The sequence below is a fragment of the Emydura macquarii genome, unplaced genomic scaffold, assembly GCF_026122565.2.
Source record: "Emydura macquarii macquarii isolate MOO-44397 ecotype Brisbane River unplaced genomic scaffold, CSIRO-AGI_Emac_v2 contig_1253, whole genome shotgun sequence".
NCBI classification, from domain to species: Eukaryota; Metazoa; Chordata; order Testudines; family Chelidae; genus Emydura; species Emydura macquarii.
Window position 1 is genome coordinate 11,731,775 of NW_027131390.1, and position 15,677 is coordinate 11,747,451.

At 42.5% G+C, this 15,677-nt stretch overlaps 1 protein-coding gene across 1 annotated transcript in view; it reads right to left on the reverse strand.

Annotated features, from left to right (window-relative positions):
- The window catches only part of KIAA1210 (KIAA1210 ortholog), a 55,520-nt gene that overhangs the window by 34,571 nt on the left and 5,272 nt on the right, over nucleotides 1–15,677 (reverse strand).

Below are 15,677 nucleotides of genomic sequence, written 5' to 3' on the forward strand. Positions count from 1 at the left end.
AAATAATAATATTCATTTAGACGCAAAACCTGCTCCTATTGACTTCAATCTGATCTCTAGTTAGCCATTTTCTATCTGAAAGTGTTTCGCAAATATTCATTAGTTAAGACTCTCAACATCATGTGAGACGAGAATTTTTATACCAACTTTACAGATGGGTAAACTAATGTCATTTAGCCCCAAAGGTATGAGCATCTAGTGAGCGTACCAGCCCACTGAAGTCAATAGAAAAGTCCTGTATTTGACACTGATTTAATTAAACCTCTTTAAAAATACAGCTGTTTTGAGGAAGTCTTCAAATAATTGTTAGACAATAATAATCACAATTGAATGCTACTATGCAAGTCCGGCTGCCATGATATTTTCATTGAGACTATGGAGAGGCATTATATCTTTCAGATCATCTCTTCTCTTTCTTTTTCCTAAGGTTCCATCATGTTCTCTCTTCTGTAATGTCTACATTTCCCATGTATTCTGTTTAAAGAGATGATCAATAGGATTTCACATGGATTCATACTGAAGGAGGTTTTGTCCTATTTTTCCATTGCTCCTTATAGACTCACAGACTCTAAGGTCAGAAGGGACCAATGTGATCATCTAGTCTGACCTCCTGCACAAAGCAGGCCACAGAACCTCACCCACCCACTCCTGTCACAGACCCTTGACCTATGACTGAGTTATTAAAGTCCTCAAATCATGGTTTAAAGACTTTAAGATACAGAGAATCCACCAGCAAGTGAGCTGTGCTCCATGCTACAGAGAAAGGTGAAAACCCCCCAGCATCTTTGCCAATCTGCTATGGGGGAAAATTCCTTCCGAACCCCAAATATGGCGATCAGTTAAACCCTGAGCATGTGGGCAAAACTCACCAGCCAGACACCCAAGAAAGAATTCTCTGTAATAACCCAGAACCCCCATCTAACATCCCTTCACAGGCCATTGAAATATCTACCACCAGTAGTCAAAGATCAGTCACTTGCCAAACTAGGCTGTCCCATCATACCATCCCCTTGATAAATTTATCAAGCTCAGTTTTGAAGCCAACGAGGTTTTTTGCCCGCACTGCTCCCCTTGAAAGACTAATACAGAACTTCACTCTGATGATAAAGCTAATTTCAAGTCTAAACTTCCTGATAGCCAGTTTATATCTTCTATACTGTAAATATACTGTAAGTATATCTTATATACTGAAAACATTTGTTACATTAGATTTTCTTTCAAGTAGGGGAAAATTTATTTGAAATGATGCATCACGAAAGTGTTCAATAAACTAAAATTGACAAACTTGCAGGTCCCCCAGTCTCAACTCATTTTTACAGAATGGGCCTGATTCTGAGTTGTTTACACCACTGCAAATGAGATCCAAATGCTGATTTCATGCTGGCTAGTTTTTCCTGCTTAGTTTTTCTGTGTTACACATTTACATAATCACTTTATAATCTCATCTGCTCACTAAGAATCCTTCTAACAGTTTTGACTGTTGCTTCTAAATTTAACCATTTTTTCCTATTTGGTAATTTTTTAAAAATGTACAGCTATGGTTGCAAAGCAATGCAGCTGATAGGCAGCATCTACAGTCAAATCAGCTCTTGCATTTACCCAATTTTTACAGCTGGACTGACTGAGGCATATGGAGGTCAAGTGTCTTATTCAAGGGCACATAAAGAATCTGTGAATATGCCCCATTTAGAACCTAAAAGCTTGCTACATCTAGCACTAGTTTACATAGCTACTATTGTTTGAAGTGTAAAACAGTGATTTGGGAGGGAGGGGAAGCATAAGAGTTTTTCCAAGCTTTCAGTGAACAAATATTTAAATGAAAAACAATCAGCTTTATCAGAAAAATATTTGTTGAAATATTTTAAGGGAGTTGGAATTTAAGAATCTGAGTCAAGGAGGGTTGTAGTCCACTGGCTGTGTTTTAAATTTCTTGAACTTTAGAAAGAACAGCTGTCAAAGATTAGGGTAATATACTGTGAACTCTGGGTATCTGCCATGGTAATGTGGAGAGAGAAAATGACAAGCTATCAATAGAAATGCATGTGAGAGTACAGGCATTAATTGATTGAATCCTTGGTTGAGTCACCATTTCTAAAGTGTAATGAGAGCTGACAGACACCGTGCCGTGGCTGGTGTATCAATACAGCGTATGTACCGTTGCCGGTCATTCAATCAGCTGTACTAACCATGTGCAACATGCAAGCTTTCCCGTGGCACTAACCCATTAGGAAAGTGTTTTTAAAAATACAATATGTATATTGATTTTTGCTGATAAAAATATCCGCTCAAATAAAAGCATTGCCTTTTCCAGCAATATTTTCAATACCTCTCGTGTCATGAGACACCGGAGTGCAGGGGAAAGAAGGAATTCACAGAGGAACGACATAGCTTCTCTCTGGAGCTGTGTGAAATTCCTCAGCTGGCAAACAGAACTAAAGGGAGAGTCCTGAGCCCATTGCACACTCTGAGTAACCCCACAGTGGGACAAACCAGGACTGATAGGGACCAGGGGTAAGGAATTCCCCTCTCCTATGACAGAGCAACAGCAGAACCACTCCACAGATGCTGATGGGGACACAGGATTGCCAGAGCCCCAATGGCTGCTGCATTCTCTCTCTGTTGGGAATGGTTGGTGCATGTGCTTAGTTATAGATCCACCAGCCTTGTCTTTGATCTTTTTTCAACTTGCCCCCACAGTCCTTCCCCCACTGCACTGGCCTGGTGGGAGTCCCTACAGTGTAGAGATCCACAGTGCAAAGGAGATGCTGACCCCTTGGTAGGTCTGTCAGAAACCAGCCCCAAAATGCATAGTAACAACATATTGGTTTCTCTATGTCCTGGCCCCTCTGCTCCCATGGGCACAGGAGAGAGAGAACTGAAAGTATTAAAGGCTTAAGGATACCAGCAAGGAGTTTGAACACTCCAGGCACAATCAGTGCAGAACTACGGGATAGAATGTTAAACCTATAAATTAATGAATTACCTGCATTAAGCACAAGCCAGCCAGTTTCCTGTATAATTGTACACATTAAAACAAAACTGACTTTATTTGATCCAGTTTGCAGTTGGCGTGCAGATCACAGGGGCATAATTTAAACCAATAAATCTCCTGCTGAGACGCAGAGTTTTTAGTTTTGAAGCAGTCAATAGGAACTGCCTACCAATCAGCATTGCATTCATCTTTTTTGTAGGAAGTTTACAGAGCCAACACGGGTCTACTGGCTTATATCTGCTGCTCTCCACGCCCCTCAATATGCAGCTTCCATTAATAACTGCAACATTTTTCACAGCAACAGCACTTACACAGAGCTTTCCAGCTGCAAGAACTAAGGAGGCCTCCCAGCACCTCTGTGATGGAGGAGCAAAGCAAGGATCTCTAGCTCCATGTTACAAATGGGTGCAGTTGAGGGCAGAGCATTTAGCTGAGTTACCCAAGGCCACAATGGGAAGCAGTGACAGAGCCAGAGTTCTTGGTTCCTAGCAGTGCTGTGTTCAGACTCCTCCTCTTCTCCAGCTAAATACATGACATGCCCAGGTGATACACATTCGTAAAACAGACAATAAAAGGACAAGTGAGCACAGTTTCCTTGATGTCTGTATCGTGTTTTTAAGTTCAGCTGTGTCATTAGTGCTCTATGAGATTAGTATTTTCTTTATATAGAAAAGTCTGAAGAAGAAATGGCACTGTATTTTTCTGGGGCTTGGGGAATAAACAGGGCCACACCAATTTCCTCTCTGTAGGGGTGGTATGGCTGATGCATCTGCCTGGTCTTTGATCCTTCTTCAACTTGTCCTGAGCCACACACCCTGAATGGACCTGCTGGAAGAAGTCTCTGTGGTGCAGAGATCCACAAGGCAAAGGAGATCCTGACCCCTTGCCTGGTGTCCCTTTTCTCCAGGATAAAGTCTCATGAATACAGAGTGACGTATTCTGTCCAGGCCTGGGAAATAGATACCTTTTTCCTAAGGAAAACGATTGCAAACTGGCCCAGGACAAGAGATACAAGGTTTGGTTGCAGCTTTGTAAACCATTTTCCTTCAGATAACAAACATGTCAGCTTTAGTCAAGCTCTGATTCTTGTTGTGCCCCATGCCATGCATCATGAGATGGGGCCGCATACTCGAGGGTCATGCCCGTCACCTGGTCCTCTCCATGCTGTCACCTCCCTCAATGCTCTCCTTAAAATACTCGTCGAGCTGTAGTAGAACCATTTTGAAAAATTCAACCATTTTTGTAGGCCCATGTAAAAGAGTGCAAGGGTGGGAAAATACTGTCTCTTTAAGGAACAGCCTGTTCTGCAAAGGGGCACTGTACCTTTTCTCCATGCACTCTTCCACTGTCTTGAATGGAGAGGGGTTTGGTGGATTTCAGGAGAAAGGGGGATTCAAGCATCATTGCAATTCAGATGGTGTTATTCAACAGAAAATAACAGGTAGGTTAAATTCCAGCCTGACTTTCTTTTTTAACATTTCAGCTCTGAAAAGTGGGGGTGGAAGTATTAGTATCTTCTTACCCCAAAGATCTGCTTCTTGCAAGAGTATTCAGCATTTCATTTACTGACTTTAGTTTCAGAAATCCATTTTAGCTGCTTTTCCGCCTGTTAGCCAAGCAGAGCTAACACAGGGCACCGAGCTGTGTTCTCTTCTTGCTTACATGCCATCAACGGAATTGTTAACTAAATTCCACCAAAAGGGCCAAATGCTGCCCTCAGTTTCCCCTCTCCAGCATCCTCCCTCCCCTGAAGAGGATTGTAGAGTTAATCGTAGTGGAGCCAGCAAAACTACTGCTTAACTTTCAGATCTCCTGAGAAAACAAGACCTGGAAACTACTGAAACACTACAAACGTGAAACCTCGCCGTGCGCTTTGTACAATGAGTAGAGCAAACCTGCACATTGAGAGCCAGATTCTGATCCGCTTACTCATGTTGAGTAGTATCTGACTCCACAAATAGTCCTATTGCAGGCAGCTGCTGGTACAAGTAGGGTCAGGTTCTGATCCCCTTAAGTTACCAGATATCAAAAATGGATCCACAGCCTCTTCTACACTAGATTGGTCTTGTGAAATGCTTCCCACTGTTCCTAACATCACCAGTGAGAGCACCAATGTAGAAGGCCACTGGCTGCTCTAAGCAGGCATAACAGCATGGTAGTTAAAACACCAGTGGCTTCCACTAGCACTTACATTGCAATCATCTCTGGTCATAGTGACAGTGGGAAGTTTTAAGAAAAAAACCTCTAGTAACAGCTGATGAGTGATAGAACCCAAATAAAGGTTATTTTGCATGCAGAGAGAGAGAGAGAGAGAGAGAGAGAGAGTGTTTTCATCCTGAAATGTAAGAAAATGTAAAGACCTTTTCCCAAGGATCCCAAATAATAAAGTAATAACGACCACCAGGAAATCTGGATAAATAGTAAGACATTTAATATCAATAAAAATGCTCTCTGAGGATCAGCAAGGGGTCATAATTCCGAGGCCTCAGACTGTGTTCAACTCCAGCCCTAAAGAGATCTCCAGAGCAAGGAACAGCTCATATAAAAGGCCCTATTCACCACTTTCTTCTTCTTGATTCACGCAAACCCCCACTTGACCTCAGTGAGGAGGTTTGCCTGAGTAAAGAGTGCTGAGCAGGGCCCAAAGCCACACAGTTTGCGTTCAGGAGGCTTTTTTGAAGGATTTCTGCTACTCAACAGTGTCAGAAGCATCACACTCTGCCCTCCTACTGAGCGTTTGTGTAGCACTAATGGAAAGCAGCTGGTATGCTGAATTCTAGGGTTTGTTTTTTTTAATGTAACAGGAGGAAATGCCTTTCATACAGCCACACAGACTCAGTCTGTAATTGTGTGAAAAGCCAAAAGGGATGAGAAGGGGGGAAGGGCAAAATGAGACAAAAACATTCACAAGCTCCCCTTGAAAAACTGGGTGGAAACACACCCAGTGTTGTTAATACTGGAACGAGGAATAGTAATGCCTCTTTGTTGTATGGTGCATCATCTCCATCAGTTCATTCCCCTCTCTCCAACCATGAGACTTGCTAAATCACTTAGGCCCAGATCCTCAAAAGTATTGAGGTTCCTAAGTTCCATTGATTTCAACGCTAGCCTTTCCACAGAGCTGGTTGCACTAGTACTAATTGTGCTAGCTGCAACCGGGTTAGCCAAACCCCCTCCATAACAATCTATGGCATGTTGTCTCCGAGACATTTCACAGGGAAAAATACCCTGTCCACGCAAGTTAGGAAAAGTGCGCTGCAGCCAGGTTTAAAAAGGATCGAAGCACATATAGTTATGACCTCAGTGTGGACAGGATTTTAACCAACATCATGGGCCAGATCCTTTGCTGTTTTGTAAAGCAGCACAGATTCACTGACCTCCGTAGCACTATGCTGATTTGTAGCCAATTAGAAATTGGTCAAAACTTTTTTCCACGCAGCAATTCATCCTCTTTAAACCACCACCAGGAAACTTTTAGGAGACAGTTGGAATGAGGCTGTCCACCCCCACTTGTCCTGTTCTTCCACTTTGAACATCCATTATTTTAGGATGGGAATCAGCAGAGGCATCCAGCAACTGCACTGGACGGAGACTCAAGTGCATTGTTGGCCTTCCGTGACCTTTTCAAAGCTACTTGATGCTAAGAAATTTTGGGATGGCTTGGCCAATATATATTTAAGATCATCGAGGACACTGTAGAATGTTGACTTCACCCGTTAGGGAGTGGACACTTCTAGAAAGACCTGATGCCCATGGAGATGTTTCAAGAGCTCAGCAACAGGAAATGTCAAGCCACTATCGCTAAGCAGCAGACATTCCTCATGCTAACGGAGTCAAAACAGTCGAAACGCCAGAAACTCTGGTATCAGGATGAAACCAACTGCCTGTGTCAGGTATTCCATATGGTTAAAAACAAACAAACATTCCAGTGGCTAGACAATGAGCATGCTGGGGCTGTTGTTTACTGTACTAAATATGATCCTTCCACTGTTACCTGGTCCTCCCCACCCCAATTGTTTAGTGCCACCGCTTGCATCTCATCTTATTTTTAGACTGTCAACTCTTTGGGACAGAGATTTGTCTTTTATATGATAGCTTAGTAGATAGACCACTGGGTCGGGACTCAGGAGACATGGATGCTATTCCCACCTCTGCCACTGGATTATGGTTTGATTTTTATCACCTAGTGCCTCTGTTTTCCCATCTGTAAAATGGAGGTAATGATACTGCAACACTTGGAGATCTATGGATGAAAAGCAGTATGTAGGAGCTAGGTTTTGTTATAACAATTACAGTGCCTAGCACAATGGTCTTCCAGCCCCTGACTGGGGCCTCTACGCATTTTACCACAAGATAAATTATAAATGGCAACAACAATAAATAATTTGTATTGGTGGTCTACATCCTTGCCACTTCTACACGTCTGAGTCTCACATTTATCTCAATGAAAGGCGTAATCTTATTCTAGGTAACAAAATCGAAAGTACACAGGCCCAAAAGAGAGATTTTGGAGTCTTTTTTAAATAATGACTTAAACTTCATAAATACTAACAATGGTGAGGAAAATGGACTGAAACAACAGTGAACCAAATACCAGTTTTAAGACGTGATATTAAGGGTGTGTCTAACCCTTTTTTTAGATCCTCTCCAAAACAGTCAATTATCCCTCAATTGGTAGGTTACAAAGTAGCTGGGGGCAGGGGAAAATAGATTGAATTTCCCTGGTCACATTTGAATCCAAGAGGATTTCATGCAGATATTTAGTGGTCCAGGAATTCAAAGTGCACTGAGGAAAGGAGATGCTGGCAGATACTTTCAGAGATTTTACTGTGCCATAAGAATTCAATCCCGGGCTCAAACGCTAGTAAATATAGTCAGCCTTCTTCAGGTTGTGAGAGTGCAAATAAAATGCAGGCTTGAGGGTCTCAGATGCTGCTCTTGGCAGTAAACTTGGGAAATCTCTCTTCATCTGCCCTCCCACAATCCAACTGATGGTAACATCTACTGCAAGTCCTCAGTGTGGCCAATTCTGGTGACGTTTTCACCGTGACAGGATTTTGGCTGGGTCTGGAGCCCAGCCTCAAGACAGAGAAGCTCTAACCCTCTGGTGAGTTTTGGCCCTTCCTGAGGGGAGAATCCCCCTCAAATTGGCTGCCTTCCCCAATTGCCTTCCCCTTGGGGCTGAGAACTAAACAGAGCTGCTCCTGGAAGAGCTCCGTCCTGCTCCCATTCGCTTCAGCAGCCATTCTCATAGGAGGAAGCTAAATAGCCCAGCGGCTCAAGGCAGCTCCCCTTCCTCTCCTGTGAGCAACAGGAACTGGACAGGGCAACTGCCTCTCCTCCCTCCCTCTGCAGCACCTTGCCTGGGACGGAGCACGGGCGGGAGGGGTGGGGGAGGCGGGGTGAAGAGCTCCTGGAGTTGGCCCCCCAGCCTGGAAGGGGGAGAGGGGTCCCTGCTGCAGCGCCGCCAGGCCTGGGTGAGTGAAGAACACCTGGAGGAGTAGAGGTGAGGGGCCAGAATTAATAGGATGGGGGATGGGGATGGGGACAGGATCCATTCGGGGGTGGGGAGGGCCCACAATTAATTGCTCGGCCAGGGACAGGCAGATGTGGAGGTGAGAACTCCATCAGTGGGAGCCAAAATCACTTCACCCAGTAAATGGTGATGGGATGATGGCCAATGAAGAAGCAAACACAGCAGGGCGACATTGCATGGGCACAATGGGGCCAGATCTTCAGCTGGAGTCAATCAATGGCACCACTGATGATTTATACCAGGTAAGAATCTGGCCCTGTATGTTTTAGAGTTGGAGGAGCCCATGGTGCAGTGGAAATAAACAAGAGTCTGTAGATGGTGCATCAGCGAAAATGCAAAGCAAATAGCGGGAGAAGGGGCGAAAGGGAGTAGGAGGAAATAAGAACTGAAAATAAATAGCATTAGAAAAAGAAGGGACAGGTGGGGGCAGAATGCTAGAGTCTTAGCGGTCAGGCTATGAGGTGGGCAGCAATGATAACATTTGTTTTGTTTTTTTTTTTACAAAGCCAGAGGGATTCCACCTGGTGGGCTATTCTTCTAACTATAGGGCTTTGTGTACCATTAATTATGGTCTTATTTAATTAGTAAATTCCTGCTGTTGAACAAACACTAGATCTCAGTCTGGGGAAGGAGGACATTCATTTGATCTATAGGTTGATTTCTGGGGTTTTTTTTTTAGAATTACTAAAAGATCAGAGAGCTGTTTCTTATCACAGCCCCTTTCTTTGATCATGCATACTCTAGAATATAAAACCTAAACCACATAGATAGACCAACTCTCATCTGTAGGGAAATAGGAGAAAATTGTCCAACTTTGTTCATTTCAGTAAAATTCAGAAACAGAAAGCCAGTTGTTTACCTTAAAATTATTTTCCCCTTGTTGATCTACAAGGGGTGCACACAGGATTCAATCCAAACTGCTGATGTGATTGAAGGCTCATATTTTTAATCATGGTGATTACTCAATGGCTCACTGAGCTCTGACCATGTTTTCCTGCTGTCTGCCTTTCGTACCCATGCTAACATGAACAAATGCCCCAGAGCCTAGCCTGGCTAATTTAAGCCTCACAGAATTAAACAAGTGTCTGAGGTCACACTTCCATATGATATCAAACACTCACACCATGTAGTAAAGATTCGGATTAAACTTCACTATAATGATGGCATGTAGCCTTTTACGCCCTGCAAGTGGGCGGAAGTTAGTTTTAAGATCAGGCCAGTCAAATGGTCTTATGACTGATCAGTCATGTCAGCCATCCTGTTAGTCGTGTCTAGTAACTCAAAACCAACCAGACTGACACAAAAACGAGGAATAAGGCCACATATAATTTCCTTGTAAGCAAAAAACAGCCATGTTTTCATCCTGGGAGCTTTGTTTCTTCCCAAGGAAAAGAATGAAAAAGTTTATGAAAGATGTCTATCTAGATACTTATATGGCCCTTGTCACCAGACAGAGAGAGACAGAGCGCGCACGCACGCACGCACGCACGCACACACACAGAGTGCGTTACTCATACTGACAACTCAGAGTACTGCCATTTCAGCAGACAGGCAGGCACACTCCTTACATAGATTATAAAGGCAGAATGGAACACCAGAATCATTTAATCTGAGCTCCTGCATAACGCAGGCCATAGAAATTCACCCAGTCATTCTTGTATCAAGACCAATAACTCACAGCTCAGCCGGAGTGCATCTTTTAGAAAGACATTTAAAGGTGCAATATGCAGAAAAAGAGAATTGTGACGTCTTCCCTATATTGACACAGCTACACGCCATGCTGTGACTCTGCAGAGACATAGCCAGTCAAGAACCCTGCTGGCAAAAGCCTGAGACTGTAAGCAGCACTGGTGATTTCTGAAATTCAGAGTGCCGCCACTTCATGACAATAAGCAGGCCACTAACTGGGAGGATGCAGCAGCCTACAAGACATCCCTCTTAGTCTATCAAGCAGCCCAGAGTACTCCAGTGAGGGAAGGTAGGACCTGTGGGTGGAATGACAGCATCAGCATCCTCTGTTCACCTGTATCTTGGGTGTGATCCAAAGACTTATTCACTTCCTGAATTTCACCTTGTTAATATAAACACCAAATCATAAACCTCACCTGAGCTTGGCTGTTTCTAGAATTTTTCCCTCCAGGGACACCCACCTCTATGCTGTCCAAGCAACAGCATGAGAACCAACCAGGACACCCACCCACCACTCTCAATTTCTCTCTAGCTCAAAGGAAGACATTTTAACCCCTTTTGTAACTACCAGAAGCAACCTCACCTGGTTGCCAAAGTGAATCAGCAAAATCACTCCACATCCCAATCAGGTCTCTAGCCACTGACATGTTGTTTGATGGAAAACACGTTTGCCTTTGGTGTAATTCTGAGCGTTTTCCTTAGAGCCAAGCATTTCTCAAAATACATCCCACTTGTATCAGAATGACTGTCTGACTCAAGAACTACACAGTTGGACGAGAGTTATACGTACATTGTCTGGCAAACACATAGCTGCATATTTCTTAGAATGAATAAGCATTAGTGAATTCTTTAGGAATAAGAGTCAAAGAGCATGATTCACTAATTAGCCCCAGACTTCTGGAGTTACAAGGCCAAAAGAAACAGCCCCAACAAAAACTGTAACCTGGAGTACCCTCTTTGTTCTTTAACCATTCATGCCAAAGCTAACTCATGGCTTTGGCTACATACAAACGTTATACCACTTGAACTATACTGGCCCTGCACACTATCAGTATAACTATTAGATTTAAAAATAACAAAAAAACCAAAAACATCCTCCTAACTAGCATAAAAGTTCTGTGTAGACCGTGCCTCTGTTTTCTAATCTGTGTCATTCTGGAAAAGCTGAAGTGCTGGAGCTGTCTTAATTGCAAATATAATAATCAGTAATCACTGCTTAGAGTTTGTAAATAGCAAAGGCAAAATCAGATAAAACTGTAAGTGACTGTATTTTTGTGTGTTTGTACTCTGCTTAGCACAGAAAGGCCTCAGTCCATGACTAAGTGCTACCCTGATAACAATAATTAATGACAATAAAATAATAAGTTAAGAGCTGGGAAAAGCCAACAGGCCTGAAATTAATGTCTTTCTAATATTTTATCTATTAAAACGCCTTCATTATTGTTTTACCAGCCTTGAAATGTGAACTGGAAACGATTTGATTCAGTACTGAAAGGTTGTCTAATATCAGAGTAGAGTTTATGTGTCTTCTGTTTAACTACTTTCTTATAACTATACTCCTCTGAGCATCAACTTTCAGAATTACAGCTTCGCCCCATATTATGCTATAGGTACTGTTTTCCTTTTCCCCAGTGATAGATTTACTCTGGTATCAAAGAAAGCTGGGTGGTAACTGGCTTTAAATTGAATTAGTGTAGAAAGATCAAGTCCTGCATTTGAAGTGCAAATCGGACCCAACAAACCCTTTACTGTAAGTAGCTGTGGCAAGGTTTCAACTTTTAAAGCCAAGTCTAGGCCATCATATTGCTGATTTTAAATTCTCCGGGGCTGTATATATGACAAGGAAATTACCATCAAATCTCTCCAGCTGGTTGGAAGGATACAAAGCCAGATACTTTAGGCGTGTCTACACTGCAAATTGGAGGTGTGACTGTAGCTCAAGAAGGTGTACCCAGGATAGCTTTAATCTAGCTAGCATAGCTAAAAAGAGCAGTGAAGACGTGGTGGTACGGTCTCTGGCACAGGCTATACAAACCCACTTGGAGCCCTGGGTATGTACTCGCATTGCTAACCCATGCCATTACATCTTCACTGCTCTTTTGAGCTGTGCTAGCTAGATTAAAGCTACCAGAGGTACATCTATCCAAGATGTAAGAGCACATCTGACTGTATGTAGATATACCCTTTGGGCAATACAAACTCCCTTCTGTGAAGACAACACCAATGGGAAACTATGATTACATATTTTCACACCTCAGTCTTCTAAAATAAGATAAACACAGAATTCACAGCAAAATGCTAGAAAGGATGCCAGAGTACAGGGAATCACCGTCACATCTTTTGGGATTGTGTCTACCTGAAAGAGTTGTGGTTGATGTCAAAAAACTGAGAAAAGGATTATTTCAGTTGTGTATCCCTCAAATTTCCATTGGTATGATGTTAGGAAAATGTCCTTACTGCTGAAATTGAATAAAGACAATACCCATTTAGAACGTTTGTGACTGCAACCAATAAATGTATCTGCAAACACAAAGACCATCCACGGAAATGAGGGTGAATGGAATGAAAGAATTAGGAGATATGGAGTGACTCACTACCTACATTAGATTAGCAACTGAACATTCTGTGGAAGGATGATGCAAATAGGATGAAGTGACTAACAATATACCAGTGACCTCATTTTTATTAAAACAGTATGCCTTGTACCAACTGTAGCTAATCATCTACACTGCCACAACTCTGCCATTTCCCTTACCATCTGCATTTGTTAACATAAGAACATAACAATGGCCATACTGGGTCAGACCAATGGTCCATCTAGCCTAATAGCCTGTCTTCTCAGTGTCCAGTGCCAGATGCTTCAGAGGAAATGAACAGAACAGGGCAATTATCAAGTGATCCATCCGTTGTCCCGTACCAGCTTCTGGCAGTCAGAGGTTTGGGAACACCCAAAGCATGAGCTTGCGTCCCCCGACCATCTTGACTAATAGCCATTGATGGACCTATCCTCCATGATCTTGTCTAATTCTTTTTTTAATCCAGTTATACTTTTAGACTTCACAACTTCCCATGGCCATGATTCCACAGGTTGACTGTGCGTTGTATGAAGAAATACTTCCTTATGTTTGTTTTAAACCTGCTGTCTATTAATTTCATCAGGTGACCCCTGGTTCTTGTATTATGTGAAGGGGTAAATAATACTTCCTTATTTACTTTCTCCACACCATTCATGATTTTATAGACCTCTATCATATCGTCCCTTCATCGTCTCTTTTGTAAGTTGACCAGTCCAGGTCTTTTTCATCTCTCTTTAGTTGGAAGTTGTTTCATGCACCTAATAATTTTTGTTGCCCTTCTCTGTACTTTTTCTGATACTAATACATCATTTTTTATATGGGGCAACCAGAACTACACACAGTATTTAAGCTGTGGGCATACCATAGATTTATATAGTGGCATTATGATATTTAATTTCTTATTATCTACCCCATTCCTAATGGTTCCTAACATTTTGTGAGCGGATGTTTTCAGAGAACTATCCATGATGACTCCAAGATCTCTTTCTTGAGTGGTAACAGCTAATTTAGACTCCAATATGTTGTATGTATAGTTCAGATTATGTTTCCCAATGTGCATTACTTTGCACATATCAACACTGAACTTCATCTGCCATTTTCTTTTCCTGTCACCCGATTTTGTGAGATCTTTTTGTAAGTCTTTGGGGTCACGTCTGGACTTAACTGTCTTGAGCACTTTTGTATCATCTGCAAATTTTGCCATTTCACTATTTACCCCCCTTTTCCAGATAACATACGAATATGTTGAAGTGCACTGGTTCCAGTACAGATCCTTGGGCGACATTGCTGTTTACCTCTTTCCATTCTGAAAACTGACCATTTATTCCTACCCTTTGTTTCCTATCTTTTAACCAGTTACTAATCCACGAAAGGACCTTCTCTCTTACCCCATGCCCTCCCTTTTAATATTGATATAAGACAACTGTGAATACTTATTTACCAGGCCTGGTGCTCACTATTGTGAGTAGCCTCACTGTGAAATGCTCACTAGTAGCTGTTTGCAGGGTCGGGTCACCATTTGCACTGAGAACAGTTCCATTTGATCTTAGTAACAATGTTTCTTTTTAACAGGGTGAGTATGGGTAGCCTGAATTGCTTTACAGAGTTCCTCTTCCTAAAAGGCCTCTAGCTAGTCATCCTCATTTAGCAAAGTTTCATTGTAGCAGGCCTGAGTGTGGTGCCATAAGGAATCCCAGCCCTGGGCCAAATGTGACCATGTTCGGTAAATCCCGGGTTGGGTATTGGTTCATATCTCTGTCCTTTGAGTTTTCAATATTACTAAACATGTAGTCTGTAACGCTAACCATGGTATAATTTAGTTACTTGAATAGTAACATTCCCTGAGGCTCACTGCAAACTTGCAATTTTCAGAGACAAATATAAGATGTTAGAAGTGACTTGAAATACTTGGCTGAAAGTTCTGCACGCCAACTTAGAAAGTATTTCTATAATATACTACAATTAAGTGCATTCAACTTGTCCACATGTAATGTGGTCACTGAAGATTTCTCAGTGCTTTCCAAGAGTACAAGAGTGTGGGTGTTAACCCCTATGTCCTGGCCCAAAATCCAGTTTGGGCAAGTATATTCTGCCTTCCTTGATTCTCCTGCACTTTTCTTAGGGTACTGCATTTCTCTGTCAGATCCAAAATTGTTGTGAAGTGGTGTTCGCACTATTACCTGGACGCTGCCTTTGCAGAAGACAGCAGAGAAGTGGATTAAGAGATTGTTCACAATGTTTTTTTAAAGTATTTTGGATCCTTGGAGGAAAAGGGTTATAATACCAATATGACTGAAGCCTGTGAAATTCTTTTTCTTTTTAAATATTTTTGGGGAGTTTCATGTGATTTCATTTTATCCATGCAGGGTCTGGGAGGTGAGGTGAAGGATGCCCTTGGCATGGGTGAGGGTGGAGGTTGCAGAGCAAATCCACCCTGCATTCACTCTGTGGTGGCAGGTCCTGTCCTGCGGGGCTGGGCCAGGCTTTTTGTGTTGCAACCTGGAGCATGGAGTTGCAGTGCTGCTCAGATCTGGCTCAGCTGCCCCTCCATCCCGATGGCCAAATTTGAGTAAGGGATGCTGCGCCCCTGTACTCCAGGTTGCAATCCCTAGAGTGGGGAACTGGGCCCAGCCCTACGGGATGCGAACTGCAGGAGCCACTGCTGCCGGGTGAATATTTCTGTTTTATTCTGTGTTATTTCATATTTGCTAAAACCATGAAGCTCTATGACATTTGGTAAAATGTGTTTCCCTGCTAGGAGTTGTGGTCTGTTACTGCATCTCATTACCCATTCAGATGACTGTCAGATAGACCATTCAAAGTTCATCAGCATTCATAGTTTAATTTCAGTTAAGAGTGTTGCTGGGAACATTGATTGTGAAAG